Genomic DNA, 23,345 nt, shown 5'->3' with positions numbered 1-23,345 from the left:
TTGTGCATCCCACCCTCGCCGGTAGTGGGCAGTGCTAGGCAGCGCTCCGCTAGTCTGCTCTGTTTTCGAACTCCTCTTGAAAATGTGATGTGTTATAAAAGCAGAAGTTACAAAATTATTGCTCTCGTTGCAACCAAGCAAACGCTGTTCTTATTTTGTGTTTCTTTCCTTTTGTCCCTTCTTTTTACCTACTTTATTTATTAAAGAACACGTAGCTCACTTATTGGTGGCGTTGCTACTCGGATGCTTATACTTATTCACTTGTAGCATAACACGAAAGGTGTTTGTTGTACTGTACATTGCGATACACCAGTGGCAAATGGAGATTATGTTGAAAAATACGATTTTCTAGGCAAAAGAGTGGAGAATAAAATGGATCATTGGAATGTTGCATAAAATCAACCCGTTTTAGAAAGGATATTACGATTTAGAATAGATGTCTGTATGGTGCGAAAATTGGCAACTAACCCTAAATAATAAAAAGTGTGAGGTCATCCACATGCTAAAAGGAATCCGTTAAACTTCGGTTACACGATAAATAAGTCAAATCTAAAGGCCATTAATTCAACTAAATACCTAGGAATTACAATTACGAACGAGTTAAATTGGAAAGAACACATAGAAAATATTATGGGGAAGGCAAACCAAAGACTGCATTTTATTGGCAGGACACTTAGAAAACGTAACAAATCTACTAAAGAGACTACCTACACTACTCTTGTCCGTCCTCTTTTAGAATACTGCTGCGCGGTCTTGGACCCTTACCAGATAGGAGTGACGGAGTACATCGAAAAAGTTTAAAGAAGGGCACCACGTTTTGTATTATCGCGAAATGTGGGAGAGAGTGTCGCTGAAATGATACAGGATTTGGGCTAGATATCATTTAAAGAAAGGTGTTTTTCGTGGTAGCGGAATCTTCTCAAGAAATTTCAAGCACCAACTTTCTCCTCCGAATGCGAAAATATTTTGTTGACGCCGACCCTCATAGGGAGGAACGATCATCATAATAAAATAGGGAAATCAGAGCTCTCACGGAATGATATAGGTGTTCGTTTTTTCCGCACACTGTTCGAGAGTGGAATAACAGAGACTTATTGTGAAGACGGTTCGAGGAACCCTCCGCCAGGCACTTAAGAATGATTTGCAGAGTATCCATGTAGATGTAGATGTAGATATTACTGAACACACCTTGTATATCTTGAGTGACATATACGATGGATGCAGTTATTCTCAGACACTTTCTTTTCTTAATTTGCCGATCAGGGTATCCTGAAAACAGTGCATCGACTTTCATTCAACGAGACGGTCTAAGTCCATCAGACTCTCGCATTGGCTGAACCAGCCGGATGTAACTCTTCCCTTAACGTAGCTTGCTGGAGGACCGCGGATACTGGAGCAGTGCCAGGAATAGATTCTTATATGCGTTGACATGTGACGAGACGTGGACCGCCGTGCACCGTCAGATATCGCGAAACGCAGGCCGTGTTGTATCGATAGTAACGATACCACGGCATAGTTTCGAAGGTCGGCACTACCACGAGATACCGACGACAGCGCCCTCTAACCGGTGCTGTGCAGCTCTGCGAGCATCGGTACACATTCTCCGCATTTCATCAAGTGCAGACAACCAGGACACTTCGCTTCAGCTTTGCTCTACATACGACGGGTCTAAGACTTCGGATCCGTACAAAGTTATGTATTCTTTCATGCACCAGTAAAACACCTTTACTCACTGCAGTACCGACTTAATTTTCCTGCTCCTGCTCCTGTTCCTTCTCCTGCTCCTACCCACGCGCCGCCTTCCAGGCGGGATACAAAAGGACGTGCAGGAGCGGCCGAGGTTCGACTGCTGAGGATCTCTCGAGAGCAAGGGCGTCCTAGCAACTCGAAAGGGATACGGCGTGTCATCCGAGAAAGAGTACGAAAGTAACAGCTCGCGAAGATCGCAAAATGTGCGTGCAATGTGAGACATTGAATTTGTTTAGTAAAAAATTCTGCCTTAAACAAAACACAGTTTTTTTCTTTTTTCACTCATACATGTGTCGGTGATGCTTTCCCATTTTCAGTGGATTGCCTTTGCTTTTCTGTCGAACAACAAGAAAACGTTAATAAGAATATATGTAGGCAATTTTTTGGAACCGTGGTTATCAGGCCCTATATTCGAAACGTTTTAACAAATATACACTGAAGAGCCAAAGAAACTGGTACACCTGCCTAATATCGTGTAGCGCCCCCGCGAGCACGCAGAAGTGCCTCACCACGACGTGGTATGGGCTCGACTAATGTCTGAAGTAGTGCTGGAAGGAAATGACACCATGAATCCTGCAGGGTTGTCCATAAATCCGTAAGAGTACGACGGGGTGGAGATCTCTTCTGCACAGCACGTTCCAAGGCATCCCGGATATGCTCAATAATGTTCATGTCTGGAGAGTTTGTTGGACAGCGGAAGTGTTTAAACTCAGAAGAGTGTTTATGGAGCCACTCTGTAGCAATGTCCTGATGGAATTGACCAAGTCCGTCGGAATGCACAACTGATCAGACAGGATGGTTTCGTACGTGTCTAGACGTATCAGGGGTCCCATATCACTCCAACTGCACACGTCCCACACCTTTACAGAGCCTCCAACAGGTTGAACCGTCTCCTGCTGACCTGCAGGGTCCATGTGTTCATGAGGTTGTGTCCATACCCGTACAAGTCCATCCGCTCGATACAATTTGAAACGAGACCCGTCCGACCAGTGTTTGTAGTCATCAACAGTCCAATTTCGATGCTGACGGTCCCAGGCGAGGCGTAAAGCTTTGTGCCGCGCAGTCATCAAGGGTACACGAGTGGACCTTCGGCTCCGAAAGCCCATATCGATGATGTTTCGTTGAAGGGTTCGCATGCTGACACTTGTTGATTGCCCAGCACTGAAAACTGCAGCAATTTGCGAAAGGGTTGCACTTCTGTCACGTTGAAATATTCTCTTGAGTCGTTGTTGGTCCTGTTCTTGAAGAATCTTTTTTCGGTCGCAGCGATGTTAGAGATTTGATGTTTTACGGGATTCCAGATATTCATGGTACACTCGTTAAATGGTCGTACGGGAAAATACCAACTTCATCGCTACCTCAGACAGGCTGTGTGCCATCGCTCGTGTGCCGACTATAACACCACGTCCAAACTCACTTAAATCTTGATTACCTGCAATTGTACCAGCCGTAACCGATCTAACAACTGCGCCAAACACTCGTTGCCTTACATAGGCGTTGCCGACCGCAGCGCCGTATTCTGCCTGATTACCTATGTCTGTATTTGAATACGCATGCCTATACGAGTTTCTTTGGCGCACCAATGTATGTACTTTTATAGAAGATGCTGTTGTTTAGTTAGAATTCTGTCTTCAGCATATATTTTAATGTACTTTGCATTTATTTGCAGTTTTGAGTACTGCTTCGCGTAGTAGATTTCCAGACGTTGTTTTTAATGTTGCCAGCCTTGTGTTTATCGTTATTGTTATAGTCGATTTGCACTGGTGTTCAAAATTAAAGCAACAAACAGAAATTTCTCAAGGTTGTGTTTATTTTACCACAAAACAGTCTACACATATGATAGTAAAGTAGAAATAATATAGGCCTAAAGAATACAGACTGTAACCAACTGCAACCTCCATAACGGTAGAACAAAAATGTTCTTCGTTTTTTCCAACTTAAGAATTTACACACACATTCCGATACCTGGTTAATGGGCTTAGTATGGGGTGACCACCTCTGGCAGCAATGCAGGCCTGATAAGAGACAGGGCGTGCTGTGAACGAGTCATCAACCTCATGCTGAGGCAATAACGGCTGTTCTTCCTGCAGCGCTGCTTGCAGTCTTGGAGAGTGGTTTGTGGATGCTGACGTGATGCAAGCCGTCTCCACAGTGCATCCCAGACATGCTCTACGGGATTCAAATCGAGAGAGCGAGCAGGCCACGCCAGGTGTGTAATGTGTTCCGTTTCCGAGAAAACATCAACTACTCGTTCAGCAGTTCGAAGTCTGGGACCACAGCATTACGCTACAATCGCACATAAGGTCGCAAGATACCTGACAGCTGTTGAACCTTGCCAAGTTAACCGTACAATTCCCTAAAGAGGTGTTCGAGTGGTCAGTCTGAAACCGCGCGACCGCTACAGTCGCAGGTTCGAATCCTGCCTTGGGCATGGATGTGTGTGATGTCCTTAGGTTAGTTAGGTTTAAGGGGCTCCTGAAAGGTTCAAAATCATGAAAAGTTCAATTTTTACTTTTTTGCGTTTTCTGAATCTGCAGACTATTACCTTTCAATAGATATATAATTTATTCAATTCCGAAGACTACAACTATTTTTAAATTTTTTTTGAAATGTGTTCTACATGGGCGTGACCCACTGTGGCGCTGTTAAACTGCTGTCAAATGGTGTTATTATTAACGTCCGTGTTCATCAGGTACATTTTAGTGATGTGAGATAAAGTATGTGTTGTGGCTAACCTGTGATGGTTCAATATATATCGCTGGTGTGACTGTGGATTGTTTCATGTTTATTTACTCTGTCGTTATCTCGAAAATATTCGTAATTAATCCTGTTTCTTGAGTCTCTGTTTTGTTGAAGTATAATAATGAGTAAAAGTGAAGTTATTAGAAATCCTCTGAAGGCTTTTAAGAAAAGGAGAAATGTTGGAAAGCCAAAGGTATGTGTTATTACTGTAAACAATAAAGACGATAACCAAGTGAGTGAACCTAACCTCTCCAGTACACCTGCCCATACCAGTCAAAGTGGGAAAGAAAATACTTCACAGAAGAAGCTTGGTTCAATGAGTGAAAACTATGAATGTTTTATGGGCGAATCAGATGTGAATGAAATATTTGATATGTCGGTTCTCAAAGGAATTTTTTCAAACTGTGTAAGATGTATTCATTGTAGTGAAGTTGGTCTGGAACTCTCCATAATAAAGCACGTAGGACTTGCTAGTGAAATACAACTGAAATGTGATAAGTGTTCATACATGACCACCTTTTGGAACAGTGTTGCAGTAACTGCAACTGAAGAAAATGGTAGCAAAATCTACGAACACAACAACGAGCGATGCTTGCTTTAGACAAGGAACGCCTTCGGGCTGCAGACAGGGCTGTAAAGAGTCTAGAAATACAAGCAAGAGGAAGCTGGAGGAGGAGTTTGCAGAGGATGAAGATAATCCATCTTATGGACCTGGAATGCACTAAAAAGTTAATCCAATCTTTGTCGCTCGATTCCCAAAACTTTTATTTTCTCATACTAATTACATGTTTTCTAAGGATCTTCCAAACATATTTGTTTCAAACTTTCAGTAAATGTTACACAGTACTTTCTGCATAATTTAACACAGCCTTTTTCCAAAAAACTGTATATTTTTGAATATATAAATAAAAAATTGCAAAAAAATGTTGTGAATTTTCATTACAATTGAAAAAAAATAATCTTTAATAACTGAACTAAAATTTTGTAAAATCCCTGTGTTAAGTTGTAGCCCATATTCCAATAAATAATCTGTAAAAAGTTCCAACTTCCTACCTCAAATACTTTGTGAGGAAAGATGTAATTTATAAGCGTTATTTTAACATTGCAAGTATAGGGCGTTCCGGAGCCCCTTAAGTAGTTCTCAGTTCTCGGGGACTGATGACCTCAGATGTTAAGTCCAATAGTGCTCAGAGCCATTTGAACCATTCGAACATCAGTTTGCGACTGTCCTGATTCTATTCTTTCCATGGCCCTCCACCGCAGAGAGCCTGGCAGGCGTCTTCTCTGTGCCGTACTGCACCGTCTGTGACTGTGGACACAGCGATTGTCGATGTGGGACTACAAGGCAAACAGTATCCCGTCTGACAGGTGCCCTGACGTCAACGTTGGCGTGGTTGTCCATTGACCGGAATGCCATGTTCCATGCACGACGCAGTCAGATGGACATCTGTTGACAGTTTGTGTGATTATTTCATGAATTAGACACAGGACGGGGAAATAACAGTTCGTTCCCTTACTTTTGGACTCCAGTGTATTTTGGGTAGGAGTGTAGGAGTTTGGGCATTAGATACAGTGAACACATAAGATCTGTAAAATGTCACCTACTAATCCACATTTGCAGTGTATTTTACGGCGACGGACCACAGCCAATAACAACCTTCCACACGAGCTAATAATTGAAAAAAAAATTGTCACGTTGAGAAAAACGTAGTAGAAGGCAAAGAAAAGGAAACAAACTCTGTTTCCTGCAGGTAAAGCACCGTCCAGAGGTCGAAATTCTATTAACACAAAACAAAACTGAAACGACTAAGCTATCCAAGGACGACACACGATGCTCCCATAAGATTCCCTCAGGTTTTGACTAATCCACGATTACTAGTATACTTTCTTCCAGGAGTGACACTCAGTAAAATTTGGAGGCTGGGAGATGGAGCACTGACGGGAATGAAGCTTTGAGAGCGGGTGAGGAGTCGTGCTTGGATAGCTCTTTAGAGCATTTGCCAGCGAAAGGCACAGGTCCCAGGTCCGAGCTCAAATTACCCGTCTGGTACACACCAAACAAGGCGGCGTTTCGTAAACTTTGTAGCATTGCGAACTTGTCAGAGACTTGACGACATGAAAACTACAGCAATTTAAAAAAAAAAAAACAGTTTAGAGAAACATTTCACGAGTCTTTGTAGGATGCTCGAAATCATCCGCAGCAGCTGAGATGCTCATACGTTAGTCGCGTAAGGACACCGCGTGAAATTCCTTCAGAAAAATAGCCTCTAGCGCCTCTTTAGAATTTGTCGATTCTAAATTAAATGTTGAGTTTCAAATTCTGCTTCGGCATCTCATTTGCACGTGATTTTGAGCCTCATACAACTGTTCGTCAACTGTTTCTCTAATATTTTCTCTTAGTTTTAAACAAATCATTTCACAAAACTTTTGACTGCTTTTTTCCAAATTATTTTTTATTTTCAAGTTCTCGCCAGAGAGTAGGAAATATATTTAAATATCGATCGGAATTCAAGGAATTGTTTCTTTTTGTACAAAATTGGATCTCACGATGGTCAGTTTGATACTACACTTGTCTATTTCCCTCTCTTCGTTTGCTTACGAAAGTTCGAACAAAAAGCCGTGGTTTATTTTCTAGCAAGTCTTGTTTTTGCCCCACTCAAACATTTGACCAAAAAAGTAAGTGGATGGAACTCACCGACATCTCCCATAAAATATTTTCGTAATTAACAAAGTAATGTGGACAGCAGAAATTAACAAATAAAGAGCAGCAGTAAAATAAATAACATTAAAGCACGAAATAACTGAAACACTAACAATTTAATTTTGGTCCAAGTAATTTTTCATTCAATATTAAATACAGTACTTTAAAGAAATCTTTATTAGTTAAAATATCTGCTGCACTGTATTGACAGAATGTGACGCGGATCACAGCTAAAGCAGCTATAAAGGTAAATATTTTTTATAAAAACCTATAAAGGTAAATATTTGAATATAAAGGCTGTCATGTAAGATTTTACTTGTGGTTCGACAGAAAAGAACCCACTGATACTGATGAAACATCACCAAAATATGCACGTGTGAAGAAAGAAAGAAACTGTGTTCTCGACAAGACTGAAAATTTTCAACAATATATTTATTGTTGGAACAAATGCAGACACTCGCGGAAAGCGAGTTTTGAAAAAGAAATACCAGCTCAAGACGAATTAAGAAACAATTGAAGAGTTGGTTCCGGCCATTGTCAATTTCAATAAGTTCTTTCGGATTTAGGCCTCGATAAGTAAGATGTGTTGATGACCAAGAAGAATTCCGCAGAAACTCTTGACGCTGCAGACGTTTAAGAATTTCGATGTGAATGCAGAGACATTTGCGAAATATCTAGTCTCCCTGTTGAGACAAGCAGCTCCTCGAGAGCCGAGATCATCTGTGTAAACAAAAAGTGCTACTCCGAAGTGGCGAGAATGGCACAGTTCAGGAATGGCGGGGCGCATCAAATCAGTCAGAAGACCGACGAAACAAAAGAGTCATTGTACGCCGACATAGAGACCAGAAACGAGGGGAGTACGAGTCTAATGTTGAGTGTTGCATACACTATAAATGAAGACGGCGCTGTTATCGGTGGTGTAATTCTGCGAGTATGATGACCTTGGCAACAGCCTGACTGCGGTCGTTTCCTACTAGTCTATTCCTTCTCTCTTACTGAAGCGTGCTTGGGCGAGGCAAGTCGTGACTTGGAACGAACTAGAGTGCACGATCATTCTGTTGTAAAGTAGACTGACAGGGTGAAGTAACCGATTGTCGAGATCAGATAGCCTCTAACGAACCTATGTTACATAGGACTGTCGAAGGTGTAAGACGAAAATTAAGCGATGCAGTGTATACAGTTGCATATGTGCTCCACTTAGTGGAAGAGTGATGTCCGAAAAAAGTTCGATGCTGTGGTCCATGCTTCAGAAAATAATCACATCTGTTCATCCAATGGAAAGAAAATAGTTGTATTCTTGTTTACTGCACCTCCACCATGAGAAACACATGCACTCCATCAAACTAAAACCGGGCTCACAACAAGGTCTACATCTACATATATACTCCGCTAGCCACCAAGCAGTGTGTGACGGAGGTCACAATTCGCGCCAAAGTCATATTTCCCCCCGTCTGTTCCAGTCGCGGATCGCACGAGGGAAAAACGACGGTCTGAACGCCTCAGTACGAGCTCTAATTTCCCTTGTCTTTGAATGGTGACCACTGGGCGATTTGAAAGTTGGTGGTAGTAATAGATGCTCTACATCCTCGGCGAAGACCGGATTTCGGAATTTAATGAGCACACCCCTCCGCTTAGCGCGCCGTCTATCTGCAAGAGAGATTTGTAACGCTCTCGCGATGGCTGCATGTACCAGTCACGAATTTTGCCGCTCTTCTTTGGACCTTGTCAGACCAACTGGTAAGGGTCCCATACAGACGAACAATACTCTAAGACTGGACGAACTAACGTGTTGTAAGCTATTTCCTTTGTTGAAGGACTGCATCTCTTCAGGATTCTACCAATAAACCGCAATCTAGAGTTCGCCTTTCCCGTTACTTGTGTAATCTGATCATTTCATTTGAGATCATTTCCAATAGTCATTCCCAGATACTTGACGGATGTTACCACTTCAAAAGACTGGGCATTTATTTTGTACTCGTACATTAATGGGGATTTTCGGCTTGTTATACACAGTAGGTTACATATACTAATATTGAGATACCTGCCAGTCATTACACGACGCATTTATTTTCTTCAAATCCTCATTGACTTGTTCACAACTACAGGATCATCGGCAAACAGTCAAACGCCGCTGTCAATACCATCAGCCAGATAGTTTATGTAACTCGCAAAAAGCGGCGGACCTGTTACACTGCCATGGAGAACACCTGAAGTTACGCTGGTTTCTGTTGAAGTCACCCAGTTCAGAACGACATACTGCTCTTTGTCTGTTAGAAAACTTTCCATCCAACCGCATATGTCATCGGATAGGCCGTAAGCGCTCAATTTATAGAGCAAGCGAGAGTGCGGAACTGAGTCGAACGCCTTTCGAAAGTCGAGAAATATGACATCATCCTGGGAGCCGGTATGTAGAGCCTGTTGTATATCATGCACAAAGAGGGCCAGCTGTGTCTCGCACGACCGCTGTTTCCTAAAATCGTGCTGGTTTCTGCAGATGAGCTTCTGAGAGTCTAGAAAGATCATTATGTCTGAACACAAAATATGTTCCATGATTCTACAACAAATCGATGTCAGTGAAATTGGACGGTGATTATGGGCATTCGATTTTCTACCCTTTATATAGATTGCTATGGCTGATCAGCTAGAACATCATGACTACCGGCCTACAATCGATATAAATCCCTCCAGGCGATAGGAAGGTCAGCTGGTGAGGAATGACTGCTTGTCGGACACAAGCACGGTGCATGTAGTATCACTGAGCGTGGGGTCCGTGTGTAGAATGGGGAAGGCGGGCGATCTATCTGAATTTGACCGAAGGAGGATTGTGATGGTCCGGAGGTTTTGCGCGAGCATTTCGGAAACTGCACGACTTGTCGGGTGTTCCAGGGGTGCTGCAGTGAGTGTCTTCAACTCGTGGCGAAACAAAGGTGAGACCATGTTTAGACGTTCGTGGTGTTTGGCGGCCAGCCCTCATTACAGATATCGGACGTCGTAGGCTAGACCGACTGGTAAAACAGGACAGGCGGTGAATTGTGGCACAGTGAACATCAGACTTTATTGCTAGGCAGAATACAAGCGTGTCTGAACACACAGTGCGGCAACACTCTTAACGACGGGCCACCGCTGCCGAGCATCCATCCATACACATGCCAACGTTAACACCACGACATCGACTGAAATGGGCGCGTGACCATTTGCGGAGTGGTAGAGTGTTGCATGGTCTGTTGAACCCCCCCTCCCCCGCCCCCCCTCGATACCTTCATCATGACGATGGGAGGGCGCGAATGCGTCATCTTCCAGGGAAACAGCCCCTTGACACCTGTACTGCAGGACGGAGAGAAGCCGGCGACGGCTCCATTATGCTCTGGGGAATATTCACGTGGGCTTCCATGGCTCTAGTGGAGGTCGTACAAGGTACCATGAAGACCAAGCAGTATTGTACAATGGTTGCACACCACGTACACCCCTTCATGACGATCGTGTTTACCGACGGCAGTGGCATTTTTCAGCAAGATAATGTGCCATGTCACAAGACCAGCAGTGTGACGGAGTGGTTCGAGAAACACGGTGGCGAATTCCAATTGGTGTGCTGGCCCCCAGATCGCCAGATCTGAACCCGATCGAACACATGTGGGATATGATTGAACTTGGCGTCAGAGCTCATCGCCGCTCTCCTGGAATTAGATGAATTGTGTTTGATTGCTCCCATGCCACGACGTGTCGCCGCTGTTATCCGTGCCAAAGTTGGACATACCGGCGGTTGTGTAGGTGGACATAATGTTCTGCCTGATCAGGGTATTACGTTACTGCGACCAAAAGCCGCACAATTCTGCACTCTTTTGATCATGGCAGTTTGTGTTTATGGGCCAACAGCGGATTTTGTGTATCATTCTTTTCTCTAACTTTCGAAAACAGTTGTAAACTTATTTTTAAAAATTAATCACAATTTAGTGAATGTACTACATATTCATGTTCTCTAGCACTATCTTCGCAGACATGGTATGTGTCGAAAGTGTGCATATGTCAAGATACTTATTAGACATTCTCTGAAGACATGTGAAATATTGAAATAAGCAGTGAACACATGGTCTGTCGTGGGGCGATCTCTCTGTTTTTAAAATAATTGAAAAACCACGATGGCTTCAATATCGTTTACTAGATGACCAGTTTCAGCACTCTGAAGGTGCCATCATCGGATCTGTGAAGGTATAACATAACAGGTTTGAGGGAGGGCTTACATGAGTTAACTATATACATCACAATTATTACAGAACCACATACCTGAAACGTGGATAACATTTATAAAGCCATATGGACATCATGGCATATGAGGCAGACCATCTGATAAAAATCATTGTCACAACCAATAAGAAATCATAAAAAACTGCTCTCATGGTCTCTCTTTCGATAAAATATAAAACTGAAGTCACCAGATGAAATTACCACTGTTCGCCTAACACCGGTTGGCATCATCACTGCCCTATTCCGCGCAGGCTTACCTGCTGTGATCCTAGCGGTTCACAACCGGCCACCAGATAGCACTGTCCAAGCAGCACACAGACAGTCCCATGGTATAACCACTCATTACTACTAAAATGCGGTTGTAGACCTCCAGAATCACAGCAGGTAAGATGGTCTGCCTCATGTGCCATGATGTCCATATCGTTTTATAAATGTTATTCACGTTTCTGGTATGTGGTTCTGTAATAATTGTAATGTATATACGAGGGCTGTCCAGAAAATAAGTTACGATTGATCGCGAAATGAAAATCACAGTGAAAATCAGAAATGTTTCATTTGTAACAGTTAGCTACACCTTTCAGCTACTTCTCTGTGTAGTCGCCGTTCTGACTCAGACATTCGTCGTAGCGTTGTACCAACTTTCCAGTAGCCTCATCACAGAAGGCAGCCGCCGGTGCTTTCCGCCAATTCTCTACGCTGGCCTAAAGCTCGTTGTCTGTGCCAAAATGTTGTCTTCATAACCAACGGTTCGTTTGAGCAGAGGTGAAACTCAGTGGGAGACAATTACGGGCTGTATTGTGGGTAACCAAACATTTCCAATTGAAACGATGCAGGAACATCTTCATTGCCCCTGCAGAATGAGGCTGAGAATTGCCTTGAAGAAGAAACCGCACGACAGTTATGTAATGTTGGTTGCATAGCTTCAGGGGAAAATTCTCACCAGGCCCTCGTACTTGGCGGGAGACACTATTTTCTATAACATCTTTACGCGCTCACTAAGAGCTCAGAAATGAAAAGAGCGACATAATTCTACCTAGAGTCATACTAGAGACACTGCCCAACACATCTTTACGAAGCTTTATCGGATTTTCATAGTCGTTTCCATTTCGCGACCGATCGTAACTTACTTTCTGGACAGCCCTCGTAGTTAACTCATGTAAGCCCTCCCTCAAACCTGTTATGTTATACCTTCACAGATCCGATGATGGCACCTTCAGAGTGCTGAAACTGGTCATCTAGTAAACGATATTGAAGCGATCGTGGCTTTTCAATTATATTAAAATAAGTTTACAAGTCTTCGAAAATTTTTATGCTTATACAGAATGCCCCAGAAATGTAGAGGGTGTAGAGGGTCGTCTTGAGCAACAAATCGAGGATATGAGCCAGTTTCCAGAAACGACATCCAGATAAAAATGATTATAGGTCGACGCTAAAACTTATCTCACGGTATAAAGATTTGTTCGAGAGACGAACAGCAGTATGGGTGGAACGAGCAGACCGCGTCAGATAGAAGGAGCCGAGACCCACGAGAAAGACAGGCCGGGGCGCGTACGTCACAGCACATGACACTGCAGGTCCGACGACTGCCAGCAGCCGTCTCCGGCGGGGAGCGAGTGACGAGTTTAATGATTCTCAACTGCGCATTTAAATGCAAGCAAGTTCTCGATATCACACGACAAAAGTATGATCTTTAATTGTTCAATTGAATGTTGATTTCCCGTGGGCCCTGCACGGAGCCGAAAGTTGCCGAAATGTGGCGGGCAAGCCTTCTAGTCTGACGTCACAAAATCGTTCCAGGGCCTGTATATCTCGTAGGCCTCGGAGTTAGCTCTCATTTGTGAGCGGCGAGGAGCTACGTGGGCGACCGGTTTCGGGAAACGGGCGATATCGCTGACGTATCTAAACTGACCTCCATGTCGGTGACTGTTTCACCTACAACAGGGAAGAAGACAGCACTCTCTCTTAACTGATTTTGTGTCATGATGTAACATATACATAAGGAAAGCAAGTAACGTGTAAATTCAGTAACACTGACAGCAAGCGGATCACTGTTTTATGTAGGCATTTGAGACGTACACTATGTGATCAAAAGTATCGACACCTGGCTGAAAATGACTTACAAGTTCGTGGCGCCCTCCATCGGTAATGCTGGAATTCAATATGGTGTTGGTCCACCCATAGCCTTGATGACAGCTCCAACTCTCGCAGGCATACGTTCAATCAGGTGCTGGAAGGTTTCTTGGGGAATGGAGTGCTGCACTGAGGAAAGATACCGATCTTGTTAGGTGAGGCCTGGCACGAAGTCGGCGTACCAAAACATCTCAAACATGTTCTATAGGATTCAGGTCGGGACTCTGTGCAGGCCAGTCCATTAGGATGTTATTGTCGTATAACCATTGCGCCACAGGCCGTGCATTGTGAAGAGGTGCTCGGTCGTGTTGAAAGATGCAATCGCCATCCCCGAATTGCTCTTCAACGGTGAGAAGCAAGAATGTGCTTAAAACATCAATGTAGGCCTAAGCTATCATAGTGCCACTCAAAACAACAAGGGGTGCAAGACCCCTCCATGAAAAACACGACCACACTACAACACCACCGACTCCGAATTTTACTTTCGGCACTACACACGCTGGCAGATGACGTTCACCATACCCACACCCTGCCATCGGATCGCCGCAATGTGTACCGTGATTCTTCACTCCACACAACGTTTTTCCACTGTTCAGTCGTCCAATGTTTACGCTCCTTACACCAAGCGAGGCGTCGTTTGGCATTTACCGGCGTGATGTGTGGCTTATGAGCAGTCGCACGACCATGAAATCCAAGTTTCCTCACCTCTCACCTAACTGTCATAGTACTTGCAGTGGATCCTGATGCAGTTTCGAATTCCTGTGTGATGGTTTGATGTCTGCCTATTGCACATTACGACCCTCTCCAACTGTCAGCGGTCTCTGCCAGTCAACAGACAAGGTCGGCTTGTACACTTTTGTCCTGTACGTGTCCCTTTACGTTTCCACTTCACTGTCACATCGGAAACAGTGGACCTAGAGATGTTTAGGAGTGTGGAAATCTCGCGTACAGACATGTGACACAAGTGACACCGAATCATCCAACCACGTTCGAAGTCCGCCAGTTCCGCTTAGCGCCCCATTCTGCTCTCTCACGATGTCTGAAGAATACTGAGGTCGCTGATATGGAGTACCTGACAGTAGGTGGCAGCACCTAATGTGAAAAATGTGTGTTTTTGGGGTGTCCGGATATGGTTCAAATGGCTCTCAGCACAATGGGACTTAACATCTGAGGTCATCAGTCCCCTAGAACTTAGAACTACTTAAACCTAACTAACCTAACGACAACACACACACCCATGCCCGAGGCAGGATTCGAACCCGCGACCATAGTGGTCGAGCGGTTCCAGACTGTAGCGCCTAGATCCGCTCGGCTAATCCCGCGCGGTGACAGTCGTAACTCATACGTGCTGAATATTAATGTTGCATTTTAACTTCTGATTTCCTCAATGCTGACGTTCTTGTATGATCTTAAAATGACAGTTCACTTCCCGGATAACGAACTTTGATGTGAAGACGTAATTAGCACCGAAATTGAGAAAAATCAACAACACTGAATTTTTTAAAGGGCATCGCATTCGTTGACTGTAGAAATTATCTATTTCACAACTGATGTTTCGGCCTTTGGGTCATTTCAAGTGATACTGCAAAAGATTTTGCTTCAGCAGATGTTATACTTTAAACTCCCTCGACATGTGTACATGTCATCGTCCAAACTAGGCCTTTTTAACTGTAGAAATATTTTGTAGTACGATCTGAAAACGACCAAGATGCAGAAACTGCAACTGTGAAATAAATTATTTCTATAGTCAATGGCGAATGTGATGTCCTTCAAAAAATTCCACATGACTGAGTTTGGCAATAAACAACAAGGAATCTGGCAAATAAAATCGAATCTGACAAACAACACCGAATTTGGCAAAAGACACAAAAAAATGGTTCAAATGGCTCTGAGCACTATGGGACTTAACATCTGAGGTCATCAGTCCCCTAGAACATAGAACTACTTAAACCTAATTAACCTAAGGACATCACACACATCCATGCCCGAGGCAGGATTCGAACCTGCGCCCGTAGCGGTCGCGCGGTTCCAGACTGTAACGCCTAGAACCGCTCGGCCACACCGGCCGGCCGCAAAAGACACAGAATTTAACAAAAAAGCAACAGCAGATTTATCAAGACAACAGTATCTATTTTGGCAAAAAAACATCGAAATTAGTAAATCGAAAACAACGCCGAATTTGCGAGAACAGCGCCGACCAGAGTGGCCGAGCGGTTCTAGGCGCTACAGTCTGGGACCACGTGACCGCTACAGTCGCAGGTTCGAATCCTGCCTAGTGCATGGATGTGTGTGATATCCTTAGGTTAGTTAGGTTTAAGTAGTTCTAAGTTCTAGGGGACTGATGACCTCAGAAGTTAAGTCCAATAGCGCTCAGAGCCATTTATTGAGAAAATAGCACCTAATTTGACAAAAGCAAGACAGAATTTGGTAAAAACAACACTGAATTTGGTAAAAGAAAACATTTAAATTGGTAAAAGACACACAATTTTGTAAAAAGAACACTGAATTTGGGAAAAACCCACCGATTTTGGCAAAAAGGTCACAAAAAATTTGACAAAAATAGCAACTAATTTGGCAGAAATAACAACGAATCTAACAAAACGAAAATAAACACTCACTTGGGCAAAGAAGTAACACCGAATTTGACAAATATAACGCCGAATTTGGCCATGAAATTTAACGATTTTTCCTGTCCTTAGCTATAACCAATAGTAAAATGCAGTGATGTAATTTAGTTAAATTAGTACTCCGTCCGGACAGGTCTCGGAAGGCCAAACGGTACCGACTGACCGCCATCTTATCATCACCCGACAGGCATCATTCGATGGAGATACAGAGGGGCATGTGGTTTGCTCACCGCTCTCCCGGCCGTTGGCAGTTTTCGCGACGAATACCGCTCAATGAAATAGCTCCTCAATTGACCTCACAAGGGCTGAGTGCACCCGTCTTGACAATAGCGCTCAGATGACCCGGACGGTCACCCATCCAAGTGCTAGCCAAGCCCGAAGTGATCTGACGGGAACATGTGCTACCACTGCGGCAGAGCCATTAGCAGTTAAATTGGTAGATTGACTGCAAATACACTACTGGCCATTAAAATTGCTACACCACGAAGATGACGTGCTACAGACGCGAAATTTAACCGACAGAAAGAAGATTCTGTGATATGCAAATGATTAGCATTTCAGAGCATTCACACAAGGTTAGCACCGGTGGCGACACCTACAACGTGCTGACATGAGGAAAGTTTCCAACCGATTTCTCATACACAAACAGCAGTTGACCGGCGTTGCCTGGTGAAACGTTGTTGTGCAGCCTCGTGTATAGAGGAGAAATGTGTACCATCACGTTTCCGACTTTGATAAAGTCGGATTGCAGCCTATCCTGATTGCGGTTTATCGTATCGCGACATTGCTGCTCGCGTTGGTCGAGATCCAATGACTGTTAGCAGAATATGGAATCGGTGGGTTCAGGAAGGTGATACGGAACGCCGTGCTGGATCCCAACTGCCTCGTATCACTAGCAGTCGACATGACAGGCATCTTATCCGCATGGCTGTAACGGATCATGCAGCCACGTCTCGGTCCCTGAGTCAACATATGGGGACGTTTGCAAGACAACAACCATCTGCAGGAACAGTTCGACAACGTTTGCAGCAGCATGGAGTATCAGCTCGGAGACCATGGCTACGGTTACCCTTGACGCTGCATCACAGACAGGAGCGCCTGCGATGGTGTACTCAACGACGAACCTGGGTACACGAATGGCAAAACGTCATTTTTTCGGATGAATCCAGGTCCTGTTTACAGCATCATGATGGTCTAATCCGTGTTTGGCGACATCGTGGTGAACGCACATTGGAAGCGTGTAGTCGTCATCGCCATACTGGCATATCACCCGGCCTGATGGTATGGGGTGCCATTGGTTACACGTCTCGGTGACCTCTTGTTCGCATTGACGGCACTTTGAACAGTGGACATTTCAGACGTGTTACGACCCGTGGCTCTACACTTCAGTCGATCCCTGCGAAACCCTACATTTCAGCACGATAATGCATGACCGCATGTTGCAGGTCCTGTACAGGCCTTTCTGGATACGGAAAATGTTCGACTGCTGCCCTGGCCAGCACATTCTACAGATCACTCACCAACTGAAAACGTCTGGTCAATGGTGGTCAAGCAACTGGCTCGTCACAATACACTAGTCACTACTCTTGATGAACTGTGGTATCGTGTTGAATCTGCATAGGCAGCTGTACCTGTACACGCAATCCAAGCTCTGTTTGACTCAAAGCCCATGCGTATCAAGACCGTTATTACGGCCAGAGGTGGTTGTTCTGGGTCCTGATTTCTCAGGATCTATGCACCCAAATTGCGTGAAAATGTAATCACGTGTCAGTTCTAGTATAATATATTTGTCCAATGAATACCCGTTTATAATCTGCATTTCTTCTTGGTGTAGCAATGTTAATGGCCAGTAGTGTAATTTTACGGTGTCTAAGAGGAATCAGCCGGCCGGTGTGGCCGTGCGATTCTAGGCGCTTCAGTCTGAAACCGCGTGACTGCTACGGTCGCAGGTTCGAATCCTGCCTCGGGAATGGATGTGTGTGATGTCCTTAGATTAGTTAGGTTTAAGTAGTTCTAAGTTCTAGGGGACTGATGACCATAGATATTAAGTCCCATAGTGCTCAGAGCCATTTGAACCATTTGAGAGGTATCACCATGATCAGAACCGGCAGTTAATGAAAATTTGCTTATCGGCAGCACTTGGAGATCCTACAATTTGACTTTTTCAGAAGTTCTTTTGGTGTAATGGGTAATGGGAATTTACTTTCCCCGACAATCGGTTGGCGTCTGGACGAGCGGCCGGACTCGGGCGCCGGGACCACTGGCCGCGGGGCGGGCAGTAAGGGCCTGATTCGGCAATAAACTGCCCGCTGGTCGCGAATAAAGTATTGGAGCGCGGGCCGCAATCGATACCCGCAGAGAGATGAGGCCGCACTCCCCCGGCTCAAGGACACCGCCACAGACACACTCCTCGCTAGCCATGCCGACAATCACACTCACACGCCGTCTGCCTGTCTGTCTTGTAAGGAGACCACACTTGTATTTTATCATTTGTATGATATTTGAAGTTCAGAACTCAAATATCAATCAACACTGAGGCGAGGAAAGTCATCAGAGAGCTACACTACTGGCCGTTAAAATTGCTACACCAAGAAGAAATGCAGATGATAAACGGGTATTCATTGGACAAATATATTATACTAGAGCTGACATGTGATTACATTTTCACGCAATTTGGATGCATACATCCTGAGAAATCAGCACCCAGAACAACCACCACTGGCCGTAATAACGGCCTTGATGCTCCTGGGCATTGAGTCAAAGAGGGCTTGGATGGCGTGTAAAGGTACAGCTGCCCATGCAGCTTCAACACGATACCACAGTTGATCAAGACTGGCGTATTGTGACGAGCCAGTTGCTCGACTACCATTGACCAAACGTTTTGAGTTGGTGGGAGATCTGGAGAATATGCTGGCTGGGGCAGCAGTCGAACATTTTCTGTATCCAGAAAAGCCCGTACAGGACCTGCAACATGCGGTCGTGCATTATCCTGCTGAAATGTAGGGTTTCGCAGGGATCGAATGAAGGGTAGAGCCACGGGTCGTAACACATCTGAAATGTAACGTCCACTGTTCAAAGTGCCGTCAATACGAACAAGAGATGACCAAGACGTGTAAACAAAGGCACCACGTACCATCACGCCTGCTGATACGCCAGTATGGCGATGACGAATACACGCTTCCAATATGCGTTCACCTCGATGTCGCCAAACACGGATGCGACCATGATGATGCTGTAAACAGAACCTGGATTCATCCGAAAAAATGACGTTTTGCCATTCGTGCACCCAGGTTCGTCGCAGGCGCAGGCGCTCCTGTCTGTGATGCAGCGTCAAGGGTAACCGCAGGTATGATCTCCGAGCTGATAGTCCATGCTGCTGCAAACGTCGTCGACCTGTTCGTGCAGATGGTTGTTGTCTTGCAAACGTCCCCATCTGTTGACTCAGCGATCGAGACGTGGCTGCACGATCCGTTACAGCCATGCGGATAAGATGCCTGTCATCTCGGCTGCTAGTAATACGAGGCCGTTGGAATCCAGCACGGCGTTCCGTATTACCATCCTGAACCCACCGATTCCATATTCTGCTAACAGTCATTGGATCTCGACCAACGCGAGCAGCAATGTCGCGATACGATAAACCGCAATCGCAACAGGCTACAATTCGATCTTTATCAAAATCGGAAACGTGATGGTACGCATTCCTCCTCCTTACACGAGGCATCACAACAACGTTTCACCAGGCAGGTATGAGAAATCGGTTGGAAACTTCCCTCATGTCAACTGCCGGTATAGGTGTCGCCACTGGCTCCAACCTTGTGTGAATGCTCTGAAGAGCTAATCATTTGCATATCACAGCATCTTCTTCCTGTGGGTTAAATTTCGCGTCTGTAGCACGTCATCTTCGTGGTGTAGCAGTTTTAATGGCCAGTAGTGTATCGATCTACAATGAGGTGACGAAAGTCATCGGAGAGCTGTATGCACGTATCGCGTAATTTGTACTCAGGTGAGTCATGTGAAAAGGTTCCCGAAGTGATTACGGTCTCACGACAATGGACACGGAATAATGCAGCTAGACGCGTGGGACATTCCCTTTGGGCAATTGGTAGGGAATTCAATATTTCGAGATCCGCACTGTGAAAACTACTGGCAGTACCAAATTTCAGGCAGGACCTCTCACGCAGTGGCCGACGGCCTTCACTTAATGAGCGAGAACAGCTGCTTTACTTAGAGTTGTCTGTGCTCACAGACAAGCAACACTGCGTGAAATAGCCGCAGAAATCAATGTGGGACGTACGACGAACGTTTTCTTTAGGACAGTGCGTCGAAATTTGGCGTTAATGGGCTGTGGCATCAGACGACTGGCGCGAGTGCCTTTGCTAGCAGCACGACATCGCCTGCAGCGCCTCTCCTGGGCTTGTAACCTCGTAGGTAGGACCCCAGGATGACAGGAAAACCGTGGCCTGTTCAGGGTACTCGTCACTGAACAAAAAGTAGGTGGAAGTCAAGTGAAAGGTTCGTTAATTCGACAACAAACGTAACGTCAACTAAGCGTAACGAATCAAAGGAACGCGAGTGAAGAAAGAGACCACATCAAAACTCAATATCATTCAAAAGTATTCCTTCTATTCGACTTAAGGGGCTCCGGAACGCCCTATACTTGCAATGTTAAAATAACGCTTATAAATTACATCTTTCCTCACAAAGTATTTGAGGTAGGAAGTTGAACTTTTTACAGATTATTTATTGGAATATGGGCTACAACTTAACACAGGGATTTTACAAAATTTTAGTTCAGTTATTAAAGATAATTTTTTTCAATTGTAATGAAAATTCACAACATTTTTTTGCAATTTTTTATTTACATATTCAAAAATATGCCGTTTTTTGGAAAAAGGCTGTGTTAAATTATGCAGAAGGTACTGTGTAACATTTACTGAAAGTTTGAAACAAATATGTTTGGAAGATCCTTAGAAAACATGTAATTAGTATGAGGAAATAGTTTTGGGAATCGAGCGACAAAGATTGGATTAACTTTTTAGTGCATTCCAGGTCCATAGGATGGATTATCTTCATCCTCTGCAAACTCCTCCTCCAGATTCCTCTTGTTCCTCCTCCTGTTTACTCTTGCTTGTATTTCTAGACTCTTTACAGCCCTGTCTGCAGCCCGAAGGCGTTCCTTGTCTAAAGCAAGCATCGCTCGTTGTTGTGTTCGTAGATTTTGCTACCATTTTCTTCAGTTGCAGTTACTGCAACACTTTTCCAAAAGGTGGTCATGTATGAACACTTACCACATTTCAGTTGTATTTCACTAGCAAGTTTGCCCGCATCTCGTGGTCGTGCGGTAGCGTTCTCGCTTCCCGCGCCCGGGTTCCCGGGTTCGATTCCCGGCGGGGTCAGGGATTTTCTCTGCCTCGTGATGACTCGGTGTTGTGTGCTGTCCTTAGGTTAGTTAGGTTTAAGTAGTTCTAAGTTCTAGAGGACTGATGACCGTAGATGTTAAGTCCCATAGTGCTCAGAGCCATTTGAACCATTTTTGAACCACTAGCAAGTTTTACGTGCTTTATTATGGAGAGTTCCAGACCAACTTCACTACAATGAATACATCTTACACAGTTTGAAAAAATTCCTTTGAGAACCTACATATCAAATATTTCATTCACATCCGATTCGCCCATAAAACATTCATAGTTTTCACTCATTGAACCAAGCTTCTTCTGTGAAGTATTTTCTTTCCCACTTTGACTGCTATGGGCAGGTGTACTTGAGAGGTTAGGTTCACTCACTTGGTTATCGTCTTTATTGTTTACAGTGATAACACATACCTTTGGCTTTCCATCATTTCTCCTTTTCTTAAAAGCCTTCAGAGGATTTCTAATAACTTTACTTTTACTCATTATTATACTTTAACAAAACAGAGACTCAAGAAACAGAATTAATTACGAATATTTTCGAGATAACGACAGAGTAAATAAACATGAAACAATCGACAATCACACCAGCGATATATATTGAACCATCACAGGTTAGCCACAACACATACTTTATCTCACATCACTAAAATGTACCTGATGAACACGGACGTTAATAATAACACCATTTGACAGCAGTTTAACAGCGCCACAGTGGGTCACGCCCATGTAGAACACATTTCAAAAAAAATTTAAAAATAGTTGTAGTCTTCGGAATTGAATAAATTATATATCTATTAAAAGGTAATAGTCTGCAGATTCAGAAAACGCAAAAAAGTAAAAATTGAACTTTTCATGATTTTGAGCCTTTGCGGAGCCCCTTAAGAGATTCGCCGCGTCCTTAATGCTATACATATATCAACCTACTAGTAGGCTTAAGAGGGTTCAAGGTGTTTCACTACACAGTTATGTAAGGACATTTCACTACACAGTTATGTAAGGACACCAGTATTACTCCCAGTAGTCATGAGAGGAACCCTATCCTTGTCGATCTTTGGAATGCTATATAACCTACGCAAATAGCACAACAAGAATTAAGACTTTCGATAGCCTCTTCCGACAAAGAACTTTTTCTTCGATACGTTGTTAGTCTTCCTCTCAAAGCTTTTTGCCGGGTCAGTGCTGATCCGAGATACAAAGGTGAAGTTGTATCTGATGGCTGTATTTGTTGTGTTGCATGACATTAAAGCGTGCTTTATGAAGAAAAGAGATTTTAGCCGTCTTTAGGCGGCGGAAATTAAGTTTTGCGTGGAGTCAAAGTTTACATTAAGTCGAACGGGATTCCTACTGAAAATATCAAATAAGTACGGAATATTTTCCCAGTAGACGAGACGTTAGTAGAACAAAGACAAAAGTGGAAGGAATATTTTGAAGGAAAGGAAGAAACAAGATTTTTAAAGATGGCATTAAAACTCAAACCCTAAGGGAGGAGAGACGTACGAGGGGGTATAAAAAAACGGAATTATTTTTTTGCATTTTAATGCGTCCGCGCTTGAGATGTATTGGCAGTACACGTGAGGTCTGACCTTGACTGACGCGATACCATACGCGTCAGTCGCCTGGCGGTACGCACATGGAAGGAAGGAGGGAAGCAGCGAAAGTATGCTGGCGTATTTAGTACACCAATTAGATTTCGCGCACTTCTTGAAAAAACTCCATCACAAACATTGAAAATGTTGCGGTAAG

General features: G+C 44.1%; 1 protein-coding gene across 1 annotated transcript in view; it reads right to left on the bottom strand.

Annotated features, from left to right (window-relative positions):
* Positions 1–23,345, bottom strand: part of LOC124788223 (chordin-like protein 1) — a 560,639-nt gene that overhangs the window by 491,354 nt on the left and 45,940 nt on the right. The window lies entirely within an intron of this gene.

This window comes from Schistocerca piceifrons, chromosome 1 (assembly GCF_021461385.2).
Source record: "Schistocerca piceifrons isolate TAMUIC-IGC-003096 chromosome 1, iqSchPice1.1, whole genome shotgun sequence".
NCBI lineage: Eukaryota > Metazoa > Arthropoda > Insecta > Orthoptera > Acrididae > Schistocerca > Schistocerca piceifrons.
This window is presented reverse-complemented; position numbering and strand designations above follow the sequence as displayed.